Here is an 18,486-nt window from a genome sequence, read left to right on the forward strand (position 1 = left end):
GCTCAAAATGAGCCCCTTGTGATACTCAAATACTTTCTCCTTAGATGCAGATATATCTGCTCAGAACTCAAGTAGTGACACTGGTGTTTTAGCTTTCTAATAGTCCTTAGACTTAAAACTCTCCAGAATGTGAGCCACCAACTCCTTGGAGAGAAAGATGAAGCTCTCAGGGGCTCCCTTAGTCGCTTGAGATTCATTAGATCAGGATATAAACCTGCAAGTGCTCTCTTGACAAGCCTGGAAACAATATCTCAAGGAAAGAAAGATGGAAATCTAAAGTAAGTATCTGAGTGTGAAAAAAGGAGATCCAAACCAAGTCCCATATATTCCTGGAAGCACAGGTTTTAGCTCTTAGCTATAAAGATGAGCAAACCACAATCCTTGTCCACTCACAAGGCTTAAAAAATAAAATTCTAACTTAACTTTTCTAATTGAAAGAAATCAACAAATACAGTAGTCCTGAAAAGAGCAAATTAAGTTCAAAAGACTATATTAAAAGGAAAAAGTACTTGTGAATAGTAAGGATAAGTGGGCAGTGGCTGTTGATCTAATTAGATGGATTAGAACTGAATAATTAGGTATACTCAAAGCATGAATGTTCATGCTTAGCAAGTACTCAATAAATCACAAACCTAGAACAGTAAGTTCCCTAGATGTTTGCCAGACTATAAATTCCAAGGTCTTTCAAGCTCCTTGTTATGAAATGATTTCTCTTCCACTTAGTAAAGAATAAAATAACAACTAACCCAAGATGTTTTTAGAATAAGACTTTTGCAGACACATCCATAATTTTTATTACCTTGCCTAGCAAAGCACAAGAATACACAAGAATACTTTAAAGAGTAGGATGATTAAACAATTGTTCTCATTGAGTTTTTAAAATCTAGAGGACTGGCACTTTCTTAAGAATACCTTTACAACCAGATTAGAATAATTGGTATAACAAGATGCAAATAATAACACATTTAAAACAGCTTTAAATGCATTTTCACAGGTAACTCAGATTATGTTCAGCTATGATTAAGAATGAAAGTGTGTATATTGCTCAAATGGAAACATGTGGAGTCTCACTCGTACACTGTAGAGTGCAGATACACATTTTGCTTCATCAGAAGCACCTGGTTATCTACAATTAGTTTACAATTTTAAATGACATTTCAATCAAATTTTATATGTGAAATAATTATAGAGTAGGCAACCAAATTAAATTCTAAAACTTGAAGATGCCTGAATTAAACATTTGCTTTCTGCTAAACTCTTTTCTTAGTTTTAGATTTGTCAACATGGTATAAATCTTTCTTAGTCACACAATCTAAACCACTCATGGCAAAACTTTTAGAGCTTTCAGTGACACCTCTGCAGCTCATGCACCATAAGTTCACCACCATGGATCTAAAAAGTCAACATTTAACAGGGGAGATTAGGTGTTTCCAAATCAGCATCTCACAGAATCTTTAGAAAGTAAGTAACTGGTCTGAGTTGAAAAGGTTTAGTTTCCAAACAAGTGAATTATTTGAAAGACAACAGTTCCAAAACAGAGGTGGCAGAAAGAAACAGAGCAATCTTACTCTGTAGTTTTTATACCTGCACCTTTTGCTCTTTAGACAGAAGAAACCTTTTGCTTTTGTCTTTTTCTTTTTGAGACAGGGACTCATTCTGCAGTTCAGGCTGGACTTGAGCTCATTTTGTAGACCAGGCTGGTCTTGAACTCATAACAAGAAGGCAGTGAACACAAAGTCAATTGCTGCCATCCTTTTCATGCCTTTTTGATAGTTGATCCAAGTGGTCCCGCTTATGCTCATGCTAGTAGACTGATATTAGGTTCCAGGTTTGGGGCATCCTTATATCAGAAAATTGTCACTTGTTGTAGAACTCAGCTGGAATCCTTGTCGGGCTCAGGTGCTCCTGTTCTACACCCATGGTTAGAAAGTCTTCTCGGGTCGTATGTCGTGCCCAACCGCCCAGTCATGTTGTCATGCCCTGTAGCCCACTACACAGCTGTACATGTGATTCATTTGAAAAAAATATTTTTTTCAAATTTTTCCACTCTGCTTTTCATATCAGTTCTTACAATCAGCCAATCTTATGCATGTCACAATCTGAATACTGGTTTGTTTTGAAATTCATGCAGTCAGATCAATCAGTCTATAACCCTTAATTTTATTCTTCCACAAAATCTCAGGAGATGGAAAAAATGTAGACTTCTTTTCCCACAGTGTAGCACCGATGGTCTCTAGCTTGGTTGCCAAAGGAGTCCTTATCCTCAACTGTCATTTCCTGGCCCTGGCCTTTTACTGTCAATGTTATAGTTTTCTGAACAGACAGAATCACCCATCAGACTCTGCTTAGAGCATTCTCTGTCTTCTCTAGCTTGGATCATCAAAGCTTCACAAATGCCGCACACAACCTATTTCCTAAATGCTTCTTACCTAATGGTCAAGTACACTCATAGGAGTGACCCACTTCTCTGGTTCCAGTTTCTTATTTTAGTCAGATTATCTGTTGCTGGACACAGTACATGATACAATTTATAAGAGGAGAGTTGTAATTTGACTCACATTCTCAGGGCTTTCAATCCATAGTCAGTTGTCTTCAAGGCAGAGGCATGATGATTGGAAGGGCATGGCAGAATACAGCTGCTTAGTTAATGGTTTCCAGGAAGGGGAACAGGATATGAATGCCATAGGGGAAGTGATATGAGACCAGACATAGCCCTCATGTCCACACCTCCATGACATACCTATATATATTCAGAAGTGTACTGTTCCAGAACACTAGTGTGTATCCCAAAGCCAGTCATAATGATTCTCTACCCTAGCTGCCCCAGAATCTTTTAAAAGATAAAATTTTCCCTCCATCTTAAAAATTAATTTTATTGATACATTTTAGATATACATAAAGATCACATTTATCATGGAGAGTTTATAACTTTGTGTAATGTATATTGATTCTTCTTAAGAACTGTAGGATCATCTTAGTGACCATAATTATCCAACCATCCACTGGGGTTAGCCTGTAGAAATCTTTCTTTGTGAAGCACATAGATTTTTACTTATGAAGATGAAAAAAAAGCAAACAACAGGCATTTAGAAGTAAAATGAATAAAGATATTATAATAACTATCTTCATTCTTTGAAACAGGAAAAAGAAATGTAACAATTATTACTTGATTTTAAAATATTATTTCTGCTTTTTACATAAAATATTCCTTTAAATATAATTTTGTTTATTGTTGTATGAGCTGAGTTCTTATGAAAAAGGCATTTTTTACAATGCATCTCTTTTTTTAAATGTATTAGGGTAGAAACCAGAAAAATACATGTAAAACTGGGAATGAATGAGAAACACAGGAGTAGATTATGCGAGTAATATGACAAGAAAAATAAACTTCATTCTTCAGGACTAATGACAGTGGATTTCGATGTCCAAATAAAATAACAACACAAACAGCAAGAAGTATTGTCTTCTGTGTTAAAGTAAATAATTTTTCCCTTAGTGCTTAGATTGGTTTATTTAATAATGGAATACAAAATTTATTACCATACCACAAGTAATCACAGTACCATTATTTGATCAGTTTTAACTTACCATTTCTGAGTTGGTATAGTAAAAATTAAACAACCTCTACTTGTGCTCATATAAGCATTTTTTTTGTTTGTTTTAAAGAGAAAAGAACAAAAATAAAATAACAAAAACACAGACAAAAGCAAAACAACACAAAAACAAGAAAAATGAGACAGAATTTCAAGATGACAGGAAATTAACAATGGTTGTTGTATTACATATTGTTATCTTCAAAGTAGTTGCTCAGATTACCAGATATAATTATGCAAGATTGATCAAACAATTAAACATTAACTGTTCCTTTCATTAAGCCAATAGTAATTAGTAGTACAATTATCTTAGCTATCTTGTATGAATATACATTTTTTACTTCCTTTTTTCTTTTTTTCTCCTTTCCCTCATCCCAGTTTTTCTTTCCTTTTAGCAGTTTCTTTCCCTTTCACACTGTCTACTGTACCTTTCAGATTTTATTTACTCATTCAGGTTCTTACACTAGAGAGACAATATGATGTTTACACTTGTGGGTCTGGTTTATTTCACTTGTGAGTATGGTCTCTAGTTGCATCCATTTACCTATAAAAGCCTAGAGTTTATTTTATTTTATACCTCAGTAATACACCATTATTTAAAAATACCATATCGTTTTGATCCATTCCTCAGTTGATAAGCATTTGGATTGTTTCCAAGGTTTTGCTATGACAACTTTGTTAATGAGTGAGGTTGTTAGGGCTTATGTCCAGATCTCTCCCCAAAATCACCTGCAGAGCTAGGTGGGGATTTCCAGAGATGGCTGAATCTAGAGTGTGTGATTGATTCAAGGTACCATGCTAGGGTTAAGGTGCTAGCATTAAGGGTGGGTGATTCCTAAATCAGTCCAAGGATTGGTTTGGCACCACACTAGTCCTGGTAGCCTGGATATAAGGCACAGAAAGAGGTTTGTCTTGTCCCTGCTTCCTTTGCTACCTTCTGCCCACCATGAACTTTCTCAGCTGCGATGCCTGTCTGCCGAGACAGCCTTCTTTGGATCCAGCAAACTATAGAATGAAACCTCTTCAAGCTGTGAGCCAAATAAACCTTTCTTCCCTTAACTTGTAGGTTTGGGAATTTTGTCTCAGCTATGATAAAAGTAACTAAAACGGAAGTCATGTAAAATAATTTCAAAATACTTTTTCTGAGTTACATTTATGAAGTCCATAGGTCCAAAATTCATTGCCACTGAAGCCTACAAGATTTAAAATGAGATAATGTCTAAATCCACATGTTCCAACATATCCGGATGTGGTCAGGCTACAGTTTTACTACAAGGCCACATTTCAGTAATTTCCTGTTGTTCTGTTAGGTTTCATACTGCCCTTTCTGTATTTCGAACATTCTTCTCTTCATCTCCGAGATTAAAGGGTCACAATACATTTGAGATTCTTTGGCCCCTTTCTCCTTTTCTTTCTTTCCCCTGGAGGAATAGAAGTATAAAAAGAAATAATTACCAATGACTTTGACCTTTCCACTTGTAAATTAACTTCTTTGATAATCAGTCTTTTTGCCTGGGAATTGAGTAAAGTGATAATGTAATGACATGTCAATATGTAATTACCAGTAAATTCAAAGGAAAAATGGATATAGAGCTAGTGTTTCATCACAGGGTAATTGGTCTTTCAAAAGCATTTTTTGTTACTATATCTTAAATGAATGTCACATATATTTATACCAATAAACCACCAAATATACTAAAAAAGACTGTAAGATTCAAAATTTTGTAGCGATATGATACAACTGGAAAAATTATCATTTGATGTGTGAAGATAGATGAAAGTTTTATTTATAGATATCATTTGGAGACAAGTTTTTGTTAGAAAAGGAAAGATTGTGTTTACAATTTTGCTTTGTCTTGACTGAAGAAAGATATATGTATGTAATCCAAAAAAGCCGCAGGTTTTTATGGATACTGCTTTTTCCATGTCACTATAACTATTAAAATTAGAGATGAAAAAAATTTAAACTCTAAGAACAATAAAAGAAAGAGGATAATCAAGTAACACACTTAAATCAGTGCAAACTTCAGGATAAAAAAGATGAAAGAGCCTTTCCTCAGTTTAATTCCTTGGAATTTTAGCTATTTTTAAATGATATATTAAAAAAATCACTGAAAACTAGAACTTAATTCATTCAATGTTTAAATAGTATACATAGAAAACCTTTAGAGAGATGATTAACGACTGGTAGGGTTAAAGAATGTCCATTCTTTCATTATTTTGCCTAGAAATAGCATTGTTAGATTAAGTTAATCTATTCTCTCAAACTTAATATTAGTTCATAACATCAGTTTTGTAATCAAACATGAAAAGCTGCTAATAAAACTGACTCTGCTAATAAAGTTGACTCTTTTATGTTTTATCTACTTTCATTTCTTGTCCAGTACTGAAGGTGCTTATAGATAAGAAGTTTGCAAGAAAAGAAATGTAAACATGCAGATATTTAGCCTGTGAACATTTTCAAATGACTCATTTTTTCTCAGTAGTTTTGCCAAGAAACCTGATTAAATTAAGAAAGCAATACTGAGATGTAGTAGGTGGTAAAATAGAAGGCATATAGAATGTTCAAAGAAAACTAAGTACATATTTTAATATGTAAAGAATATATTTCATGTCTATAAAGTTCAAAATAATAATTTTACTTTTAATATATTTTATACTACTACAGTATTTCATAAAAATAACAAAAATATTGTAAACTAGTATTTTACAAAGATTGTGTTAATTTTTTTATTTGCTAATGCCTATTTTGACAGTAAACAAATCTGTGATAAAGATATCTTAAAGCTTCTTACTTTTTTAAAAAATTCTGAAATAAAATAAAAGCTTCTTAGTAATACACAGACCTAATGCACGCTACCGTCCCAGTTACACTGGGTATATTGAATACTTCCTTCACTGGTAGATTGCTAGTAAACTTGTCTGGATAAGTTTTTCCATTTTTTAAATTTTTGTATTAAAGCTGCTACTTGAGATAATAATCATTTAAGATTGCAACTTTTGAATGATGTTAAGTGATTAAGACCTTTGGAAGCAAAAAAATGAGCATATGACTGTACATTTACTTATATAATCAGATACTCCTCACATATATCATGAAACTTTTATCTCCTAGGTATTTAGATCCTTTGTATTTTCAAAATGGATAAAGTAGAATCCTGGGCATAGTTGCTGGGAAGCCTTCTTCATGACAAGGAAGTGTCTTGGCAAGTGTTGGGCTTTTCAGAAAGAAGAGGCACAGCAGATCGATGGCTAAAGTTTATGCATGAAGTCATGTGATCACATCAGAGGGAAGCAGAGCTTTATTTTGACTCTTTATACCACAAAGGTATTGGGCAATGGAATCATAATTTTACAATGCATTTTGAAAAGCCTATTGCAGACGCTGTGGTAAATCACAGTCAAATAAATAAAGGCAGTGAAAAGGCTGCTCTTGTAGTATAGACATAGTACATTAAATGACTGGTACTGTTCAAAAGCACAGTATTCTAAATACACAGTTAATCTCAATGACTTGGTCAATGTTTTGCATTTTCTTTGTGATAGAGAATAGTTGTTGAATATGTTTTTCCAAAAGAACAATAAAATCACTAATGAAAAATCAAAAACACAAAGAGAAAGAAATCAAATTTTGAAGGGTGAAGAAAAGTGTGTCAACAAGATATTTTGTAAGTGACTGTTATAATTTATCACTTAGAAATATTTAAAAAATGCTTGATCCTTGGTAGAAAATCAAACGCCTATGATAGCACTTAGAAATATAAAACAATGTTTTATCCTTGATAGAAAATCAAAATATAATAAATATTTATAAAAGTAGAATTTGCTTAGTAGATACAGCTGAATGTCAAGACTTCCAAAGAAGACAAATCACAATGTAATCAACAAAGTTAGTATATAAATGTCCGTATATCATGTTTTGTAGAATTTTAACATCCTCTAACTAAAAAATTACCCAGCGCTTTCATGAATGAATCCTTTATGCTTTTTGGGTACGCAGTGCTTTGCATTCATCAGCCCTACGCTCGGCCTTGCCTGACACTCACCTGGACACAAACACTGGGCTTATATGCCCCAATATCATTACTCATTTTCAAACACTTATAACACTTACAAATATATTGTATCTTTTTCTTGCATTTTGTTGATTATAATGTCTGTTCCATGGTTGAGTATGAGCTCTGCAGAGTTAGACCTTTTTCCCCCTTTTCTTGTTTACTATTATGTTTCCACACAAAGAAATGATATTTACTGCAGACAGAATGTGTGCAGAATGAATGAACCAATACAATTTTATGTTCTTGGGAAGCAGCTTTCATTTGTCATGGAAATATGAAACAAATAATTCCCACATTCCAAAACATACAAGTAAATGAAATTGTAATCTGTCATATTTCTAGGGAGACAGTTTTGGAGCAGAGTGTAGTTAAAATGAAAATCTGTCTCCTATATACTAATTGAAATAATTTTGGAGAATGAATTAATAGGTAAGTTTATTGCCTTTCTTATTACAAAAATATAATACTAATATATGAATGTTTCTTTGGGAACAAAAAAGAAAATGTGCATGAAATCTATCATGAAGAATCAGAAAAGTAATGCAATACATACATAACTTATGATTTCCTCTGAGAGAATAGTATTATGAAGATACTGAAAAATAGCAAAATTCTGCACGTAGTTAGAAATTGGAAGGGAATTTAAAATTGTGAGCAGCAGAAAGCTGTATTATTGAATTGAGCCCCAATATCATTATATCATTCTGAGAAATGTAGAATTCATGGTTCACTCTGAGCTTGGACTGAATGCTGTTTACATTTTCCTACAAATATGGTCAATGTAAACATTTATGAGAAATGTCAGCACTGTTTAACAAGACAATAATTAGCTGGCTTGTAAGAAATAGGGAGGGAGGAAGTCTTAAGCCCCAGCTTACTACTACTTTCATGGAACTATTTGATAATGGACTAGATATTCATTTTGTGTTGCTGTTTAGCAAGTTACAAAATCTCACTAGCTTAAAAAAATAACTATTTATTATTCTCTATTTCTGTAGTTCTAGAATTCAGAAGCAGATTAAAAACATGTATTTTTCTCTGGTTTTCTCAATAGACTAAAATTAAGACAGGATGGGTTACAGTTGTCTGAAGGTTAAACTGCACCCCTTTCTATATAGTTCACTGCTGTGGATATTGGCATGAGGCCTCAGTTCTTTGGTATGTGAACCTCTATATAGCAATTTTGAAGCATCCCCATACCCTGGCACCTCACTTCCTTCAGAACAAATGATCCAAGATAAAAAAAAAAAAGAAAAACATCCATCACAGTGATTTTTTTCAACCTAACCTTAGAAAACATGCAATGCTTTTTCTTCAAAACCTATACTACTTATACAATCAGCCCTGTTCATCATGACAGGAGAATACACACAGTATTAATAATAAGATGCAGTGATCAAAGGATGCTTTCTAGTCCATCACCATTAAGCAATTATAGTTAACAACCAATGCAGCTAATAATATAATTTAAGAACTTTGTGTTGAAATTTAATAGAATTTTCTTATATACTGAGATTATAGGTGCTTTTTGCATGAACAATAGGATGATTAATATTTTTATTTGTGCTAATATTTGATAGTATTTGACTTCTCAGTATTCTACTGTAGGAGATAGCAACTCTTAGCATATCATTTTAAGACAGAATAATTCTAGTCTTAGTGCCAGCCTCAAAATGTGTCTTGAGAAACATCCCGGAGGGGTTGTAAGGAGTTAACTTTTCAGTCCTGACTTAGCCCTGGAATACTTCTCCAAAACAAAGAACACCGAGGCCTAGATAACTGCCTATGACCTTGCCTGGGTTGTTTCATCCTATTTCTGGCCCTAGATAAATGTTAAAACCATAAAGGAAATGTATAATTATCTAAGGGGGACATATAGAACAGAGTACAGAAGGTATATATCATTGTGGTTGGGCTCACAACCTAAGCCTGACACAGTTACATGGCACAAGGAAAACAGTGTGTGGCCAGGGCTACAACATTCCAATCTGTTACCATGGAAACCAAACAAGTATACAAGGTGGGAACAAAGGCAGGCCCATGCCCACTTCCCTGATTTGCAAATCAGTGATGAAGGGTGGCTAGCCTCAAATTAAACTCTCTTTGTTGCTAAATAGAGTCCTTTGGTTTCTTGTGGAATACAACCAGATTTCTGCCTTTACACCATTCCATTCTTTCCAATCTACTCGGAATTATCTTCAGTGATGCAAACTACACATTGTCCTTCCCTCTACTTTAATAGCTTGTCACTAACAAAGGACAAATCATGTATTAGTTATGACTGTCATCCACATGGCTGGACTTGAAGATACAGGCAGTGAAGAGTTTTACATTATCCACAACTCACATGTGTCACACTCTGAACTAGCAGAAGATGCCTGTGAAGCACTGTAGTGTGTGACCTGCTCGCATTAGTCAAGGCCAACTGTAAATTATCATTTTTGGGGCCAGGAAATATTTCAGGTTCATACCTTCTACTAAGACACATTTTCTTCTAATTGATGTATGAGTAATGATGTATAAGTATGGAATAAGTGTAACCTTTAAAAAAGAATTCCAGCTTTCCAATCAGCCTAGCCAACTAGATTCCTACTATTAGACTGTGTTTGTTTGTTTTTTCTCATTCAATAATATAAGGAGCCAGACTTCAATTTGATTCTGGTAAAGAGTAGTGTAAATGTGATTATGGCACACATTTAACAGATTTATGAAGGACCATTAAACCTCAAACAGCCCACAGGTGAGCATCCTGTTTTCTATTAACATGTTCATTCCAATGTTGATCGTAAAATCATATGCTGCTTGACTCCTCCAGTTGCATAAACTATGAGTCTCACTCATCTAGCCACTTTTGTTGGCTTTCTCAGTGAAATTTTCTTCAACACTCTTTCATTAATACAGAACCACTGCAGAATAGCAACGTATCTTTCAGAGACATCTCTTCAGAATTTATAAATAGCACAGTGCATGCTTCTGGGTGCCAGCCTGTTTGTTAACTGGTCCGATTTCTTTGAGCTAAGTGGTTCTTGCTAATGCTGAATGCCATGAGATATGAAGCATCTGTTACTATTCATCAGGGACCAAAGTAATGTACGACTTTTCATTAATCATCTGGAAAAAGATCACTCAATTGGGTGGCAGCTTTTTTGTTATTACAAGAACCACACAAGGGAAGGAAAAACATATTTAAGGGACTTAAGCAGAAAGACAAGCAAATGATTGACAAATAAGCATGAGGAAAAGCGTGTAACATCACAACCCAGGGGTCCTGAGAAATTTGGTTTTGTAATAACTTCTTCACATAAGGAAAGAGAATTCTTATAAGACAGTGATATATTAACTCTGCCATAGTCATTTATAAAGAACTGAGACATTCAAAACACTTTAAGGTGCTTTCAGCATTATTTCTTAAAAGCTTTAAAAAAAAAACTGGAAAGCATAGAAAGTTTTTACTTAAACTCAATATCACTACAAATTACCTTCTACCTATTTCACTTTAATTTATGCAGGTGATACATTTCTGAGTTGTACCTACAAAAGGCATTTTGCTGCAAAAATTTAATGTATTTTAAAATTACAATATAACAAGCTGTGACCATTAATCAGAACAATTGTGCCAATTGCATTTGATTAAAAATTGCCTAGAAGGGAGTAATGAACCTTCCTGGTTGCATTAGGGTGGATGATGCAGGCATGTCCTTGGGTAGTGTATACGGTCTCACTCCTGTTTCTCTCCAGCACTGTTGCCTTGTTTGCTTCCCCACCACCATGACCTGATCAGCTTTGCTCCTCTGTGTCCTTCTTCCATGATGCTTCTGCCTTGGAACCTACTGATCATAGCCTGAAAATATGAGCTAATTAAATGTTTCCTTCATTAAGTTGTGGGGTTTGAAAACTGCGTCCAATAATTAGAAAGGTTAGTAACACGGACAACTGATAGTAGGAAGGTGGGGTTACTGCTGTAACTGAGCCGACAATGTGATTTAAAAGCCTTTAGATTTTGTCTGCAGGGGAAGAGTAGAAAAGTTTGGAGATGCTGTCTAGAGAGGCCCTAGAATGCAGACCCCATGAATGATTCTGGTCAGAGCTCAGAAGATAGGAGTGCAAAAGGAAAGGTCAGGCTCAGATGGTTTCAAATGGGAACAAGTACTCCAGAGGCAGGTGGCCTAGAGGCCATATTTATTATACTCTTTCAGAAAATGTGTCTATGTATTTCCCATAACTGGAGAATTTCTAGGAGACTGGGATTAAGGATAGTGGAGTCATTAATCTGTCAGAAAAAATTCTAAGGCAGTCCAAACTTTAGGCTGTGGTGTAGGCACTGCTGAGTGTTTTTGGCTAGATTTATATTGAGAATTGCAGACAAAAGGCAGAGAAGAAAAAATTGAAAAATTTAAATGTTGGACAAGAAAGAACCATCTATCACCTTGGAGCCAAAGGAGCTATGGCTAATAAAAAGATTAGCACAATTTTTTTTTAAATCAAATACTTTACACAGAGATTAAAAATAAAGATGCCTTGATGGCTTTTCAGAAATCAGCAAGACTTGACTTGCTGCAATCACATGGGTGTAAATTTGTAAATCAATAATTCATTTGAGAAGAGTCTTGGGAAACCTCCAGGCAAATTGTTCCCCAGGGTTCACTTTGTTCTACTTAGCCATGTAGGCACTCAGAACACACCACAGCCATGGTCCAAATCTCAAGGAATGGACCAGAAAGGGAACCACTAAAACACCTGGGGACTAATTAATTGTTCAAAGATACAAAAGGAAGATAAAGTACAAAATCTAATTCAAGTAGAGTAGGAATTGAAATAAAATGTTTAGATTAACATATTTAAAAAGGGAAGTAATACAAATCTAACAAAATCTGTACATCAATATAGTAGGAAGACAATTTTTATTAAAGAAGTCAAAGGATACCTAGCTAAATGTAAGTACATTCCAGATTCTTGAATAGGAACACTTAACATTGTCAAGGTGTCCATTCTTCTCAATCTGATCAATAGATAAAATATAATTCTAGGTAAAATCTCAGAGAGTTGTGGTAGGAATAATAATTGATTTTATGGTTCATGTAGAAAAATGAAACAGCAAAAGTAAGTACCATAATACTGAAAAAAGTCACACAGCTGACATTTTCAGGCTTCAAGTCTATTATAAAGAAGTCAGATTGACATAAGTGAAAGGATGGACAAATAGATCAAGAGAAGTGAATAAAGATTCCCGAAATAGATGCGAAGAAATATAATCAACTCATCTTTGGCAGCCAGCTAATGAGAATGCTATGATGAAAAGATTGTCTTTCAATAAGTGGTCCTGGAATAGCTAGACGTCCACATATTAATAAATGAAGGTAGATGCAAACCTTGCACCTTTCATAAAATGAACTAAAAGCAATCATAGATCAAACCATAAAATGCAAAACTATAAAACTTGTAGAGAGTAACATAGAACACAACCTCAGTGATCTTGGTTGGATTGGTAATTGCTTTTCAGATGTACCATTTAAAAAAGTATAACAAATGAAGGAAGAAATTGTTAAGGAACTGTTAACCGCTTCTTTGCAGATGACATTGTTACACAAATGTGGAAAAGAAGAATTAACCACGGACTGGGAAAAGACTTTGAGCAAATCATATATTGGATAAAAGACTTATATTTATAAAAACTTTTAAAATCCAAAATAAGGAAAGAGAAACAGTGAAAAATGAGCATAAGTGCCAAAAAGACACAAAGGAATATATATGGATGGCTAATAAGCATCACTGATTATTATGAAATGGCAAATTAAAATAGAGAGATATACTGTTAGTATGATATATTATTCCTCTTCTAGTTACTTAATGTATTGAGCAGGTCATCTTTTCAATGCAAGTAGTATAAAACAGAAGAGATGTACATTTTCCATTTCTGAGATGGTAAAACATGGAAACAAATAAGATGTACTTATATAGATGAATAAATGAACAAACTAAGGTTTATCCATTCAATAATATATTAGTTAGCAATAAGAATAAATGAATTATCAATGTACAAAGGAATGTAAGGAAACTTAAATAATGATAAGTGAAAAAAGGCAGTATGAAAAGGCTACATACGATAATTTGACAATTTTAAAGATAAGACATCCTGGAAAATTGCAAAAGAGTAACAACAGTAAAAGGTTAGTGATAACACATAGTGCAGAGGAGGGAAAATGTATAAATTAATGGAGATGAAGGCATTTTAGGGCAGTAGGAGTATTTTGTTATGGTCGATATATTAGCCAATGCATGTGTCAAAACAAAATCTACAACCCAGAATGAACTATGATATAAACTATGAACTTCACTCATATATCAGCACCAATTCATTAAATTTAATAAGTGTACTAGATTAAGGTCCTATTCATTCATAATAATAGGGGAAATTAGGTAGGGTGACAGAGGGAGGCATATGGGAAATCTCTGTAGTTTTTGCTGAATATATTGTAACATTAAACATACTCCCCCAATAAGACAGGACTGATATCATGAATTACCTTATATTTTTCATCAACATAATATCAGCAATTAGAAAAAAGATTGTTATCCGTAAAGCCATGACAAATATTAAATTTCTTTAACACTTCCTAGGAAACTTTGGTACACAAAGTTTTTTTAAATATTACAGGTACTTTTATGAACTAGAGATTTTTTCATGTAAAATTGAATAGTTATCCAAATTTAGTCTTGTTAAAAATAAAAATATTATGGAAAAGTATGTGTAACAAATACTTCCTCATGAAATCTCTTGATTGTTTTTCTACAGTATTTTAGAAAATAAAAAGACACAAACTGAATAAAAATAGCATATCATTCTGGGTTAGTAGCAATATTAAGAGGGTTTGTTAACAAAAAGACAGCTGTTTGTTCTAACTTGAATTACTAGAAGCGACAGGATTAATGTATTTAGTTACAGCTGTCATTAAAAGGAAGAGAAGTTGGCACCTGTACAGTGCCATGGCATGATAAAAGAGTATCCAAAGGCAAGGCAACAAAACTTCAAGGAAATCATGTAGACTCAAGGGATAACTTTAAATTAACAAACACAATTCAATCTTTAGAATATCACCTGCCTGGGAAATAATAAAGGTGTAAGCACAATGAGAGAAAATAGATCCTACTGAAAAGTCCAAAGAAAGACATCAATAGTATATTCTCTCTATGAGATTTGCTGTTAGAAATACCACATCAAAAAGAATGCCAGTTTGGAAAATAGAATATAAATCAAGAAAAATTAAATTTCATAAAGCTCTATTGTTTAACTGATCTACTGCATAAGTGTGTAGAAAAACTATCACTTTGGGTCACTGTTCTTTTTTGCACACTCAAAAGGTCTGTAGTCTCCCCTTAAATCCAAGCCTGCACTGGGCATGAGTAAGACAATGGCTTTCATTTCTGAAGATGTCCAGTTTTGTCTATGGACAGATTCAGAGGAAGGTGTAAATTACAAAAGCAGAACAAAGCCAGGGTAAATATTCCAAAATATGATGGAAACCTACTTTACTCTGCTCCCCCTTATAACTTTTAGCACTTGGGGTGAGTGAAACAGAAAGCTCACATAGTAGCACAGAGTATGGGTCGGTATTTCAGACATGAAATGCCTAGCAAGGGTGCAGTGCCAGGTACTGTGAGATAAGGCATGCAGCAGATTATTGTGAACATTACAGTAAACACTGACATTGTTTGGAACATGAGTAAAAATCTGTCTGGAATTTTGTTCTTGTTCATATAGAATGTAAGACATATCGAAATAAGTGAAGCTAGTTGGGCATGGTGGAGCATGTCTGTAATCTCGGCACTCAGGAGGCTGAGGCAGGAAGATCACAGTGAATCTGAAGCCAGCCTGGGCTACATAATGAGACCCTGTCTCAAAACAAACAAACAAAGAAACAAACAAATAAGTGAAGCTGCAGAACCACCTTCTTATATGTTTATTTGTCCCTTTTTCACATCTTTCTGTACCCAAAGTCACTAAAATTTTCAGTTCCCTCTTTTAAAAAAAGTATCCTTATAGTAGTGTGTGTGTGTGTGTGTGTGTGTGTGTGTGTGTGTGTGTGTGTATAGTACCAGAAATTGAAATCAGGACCTTGTGCTTGCCAGGCAGACACTTGTGCCACTGAGCTATATCCCTGGCCCAGCATTCATTTTTTTTTTCATTAAAACTTTAAACTATTGAATTCACTTAGTGTCCGTATGCTAAAAAATAAGTAATCATGCATAAAGTAAAGAATTGTTGGGGCTGGGGATTTAGCTCAGCGGCAAAGCGCCTGCCTGGCAAGTGCAAGGTCTTGAGTTTGATTCCCGGTACCGGAGAGAAAAAAAAAAAAAAAAAAAAAAGAATTGTCAAAAACAAAATACTATACAATACAGAGTAAACTGTTTTTAACATGACCAATTTAAACATAAAAAAATTTGAGTAATTTAACTGCTAATAATTTAAGCAAACAAAAGGACTAATGTCCAAATTCAAGTCAGCATGGGTTCAAACACTACCTGCCCAGTGGCAGCTTCTCCGTAATCCTTTTCCCTCTGTCAATCTATCAGTGACGACTTCTCTTTACTTCTCTAGCTCCAATAGATTAAGGATATATTACTAATATGTTAATTTGATTGATTTTACACAGTATTAGTTAGAACTAGAAATATTCTACTCCTTGACAGGAAAAGATCGGAAATTAAAGGAATGTATGAGGAAGTGTATTCTTAATAAAAAATGAGACAACAATGGCCCAGAGATAAGTCTTCTTGATAGTACTTGGTGAAGCATAGTGATGAGAGAGAGCCCACTGCTATCTTCCTTTTCAAATCTGCCAAAATTAAAAATATGGTTCATATAAGTGGGTCCAAGACTGAAACAGAACCTGTAGAATCCTTGACAAAAATGTGTAGAGAAGATAAGTTGGTAGGTAGTTTGTTATTGTTTCTTGAAATATTTTAACCAAAATCTTTATTTGCTATCTAGTTTGTTGTTTTGTTTTTTGCTTATGTGCAAGACATTCCTGTACAAATTTCAAAATCTTCATCCAAATCCCTGCACATATATTAGGAATTGTATTACCCACTTTATTATATGTCTTCTAAAGGATTAATGTCAAGTTAGAGTACCTTGTTTCATTTCTGTTTTGCTTCTAACTCTGTAAAGTTAGAAACATTTTTTCCAACATTTCATTCCACAAATCTTAATTTCCAGGTGAAGTTTGTACGATATTGAATTCAATTAAGTGCTTGCCATGTTGGAAATTTTGAATGTAGCACTTGTGGAATGAAAACAGTGCCTTTCTTGTAGTAAAGTAACAATCTCTCTTTAGATTCAGAGCAGGTTGATCAAAAACTGTTTAACAGCTTAAACCACTGGCGATTTAGCTAGTAAACTTTTCATATTGTAAAGCTCCATTATGACTCATTCACTTTGTGAGGTAGATAGAGTTGAGTTATAGGCTACAGAACAGCAAACAATCATTGCATGAATAAGAAAAGGAAAAAACAAAAAGTCAAATAAGCCTCACCTGTTTATGGTCGGTTTTATTAACAAGAGCATTTAAAATATTTCTTAGTCTGTTAACTATGCTTTCAATCTATGTACTGATGTAAAATCTTTTGTTACAAGAGGATTTTAAAAGATTTACAATAGATATTTCCTTAGTAAGGAAAATACATATATTATAGTGCCCAATAAAATTGTGATGTCTTTCTCTGGCTATGCTCACATCAGCAAATGTCTAAACTTCGAAAAGCTAAATTATCATATAAATGTACAGCTAAATTGGTTTCATAAGATAATCACCAAGTTGTAGCAATTGGCAAAAAGACTAAATAGAAGCCAGGCTAATAAAGTTCGTGGTAAATTGCGAAATGCATAAAATGAAGTTCTTTATATTAATGAATTATGGAATTAATGGTCTTTCTTCTCCAGCAGCAAGATATAAAACGAGGAGTTATGACACTATCCTGATTAACATCTATGAGCTGAATTCTAAAACAAAAAGAAATATATCATTTTCTTCACTAATTTTAATGACTACAAGTGGATGTTTTAGAACACTATTTTCAAAGTCGATTGTGTTATCACTAAAAATTTTGAATAAATTGTTAAAACTATAAAAAGTCTCCTACTATAAAAACATTTAATATCACTGCAGACCAATAAAAACTCAATTCTTCCAAAGGGCCCCAAATACATACATCTCAAAAGCACTTGTAAAAATTCAGTATTTTATAGTAAATCATCCTAATATTTAACAAGGAAATGACACAAACTCATACAAGTAGCAAACGTAAACTTTTAGGTACTCAGTTTGAGTCATAATTTTCTTGAAAATTAGTATAAAATCAGTGATGGAAAGTCAATTATTACTTTCACAAAGTCAGTCTTCTGTATGCATTTCATGCCACTTTACATTTTCATTTGCAACCCTGGAAAGTACAGAAGTCTGATCCAAATATAAAGGTCAACCATAACTAAAGAATTTAAAGGAATATCTTGATTATGCTGTGTTATGAGTGTTCCTAGAGTAATCTCAAACATTTATATAAAGCTAAAATTGTCTTCATTGTTCTCTTTTGAAAATGGCAAATCATTATAAAATATACTGTAGAAAATAATCAAAATGATTACATTTTTATGTTTCTTGCTAAAACACATAGCTTTTTTTTAATTTTAAAAATAAAAGGAGGAAAACATTAACAGACAGACAACCTTTTACAAAATAGCAAAAGAGGGGCTGGGGATTTAGCTCAGCGGCAAAAGCGCCTGCCTGGCAAGTGCAAGGTCGTGAGTTTGGTTCCCGGTACCGGAGAAAAACCAAAAA

General features: G+C 33.8%; 1 long non-coding RNA gene across 1 annotated transcript in view; it reads right to left on the bottom strand.

Annotated features, from left to right (window-relative positions):
* Positions 1–4,208: 4,208 nt before the first annotated feature.
* Positions 4,209–18,486, bottom strand: part of LOC106148972 — a 28,081-nt gene continuing 13,803 nt past the window's right edge. The window contains exon 4 of the long non-coding RNA XR_001234803.1: positions 4,209–5,014. This is a non-coding gene — a long non-coding RNA (uncharacterized LOC106148972). The remainder of the gene's footprint in view (positions 5,015–18,486) is intronic.

Source organism: Chinchilla lanigera, unplaced genomic scaffold (assembly GCF_000276665.1).
Source record: "Chinchilla lanigera isolate Chin_1 unplaced genomic scaffold, ChiLan1.0 scaffold00003, whole genome shotgun sequence".
In the NCBI taxonomy this organism is placed as follows: domain Eukaryota; kingdom Metazoa; phylum Chordata; class Mammalia; order Rodentia; family Chinchillidae; genus Chinchilla; species Chinchilla lanigera.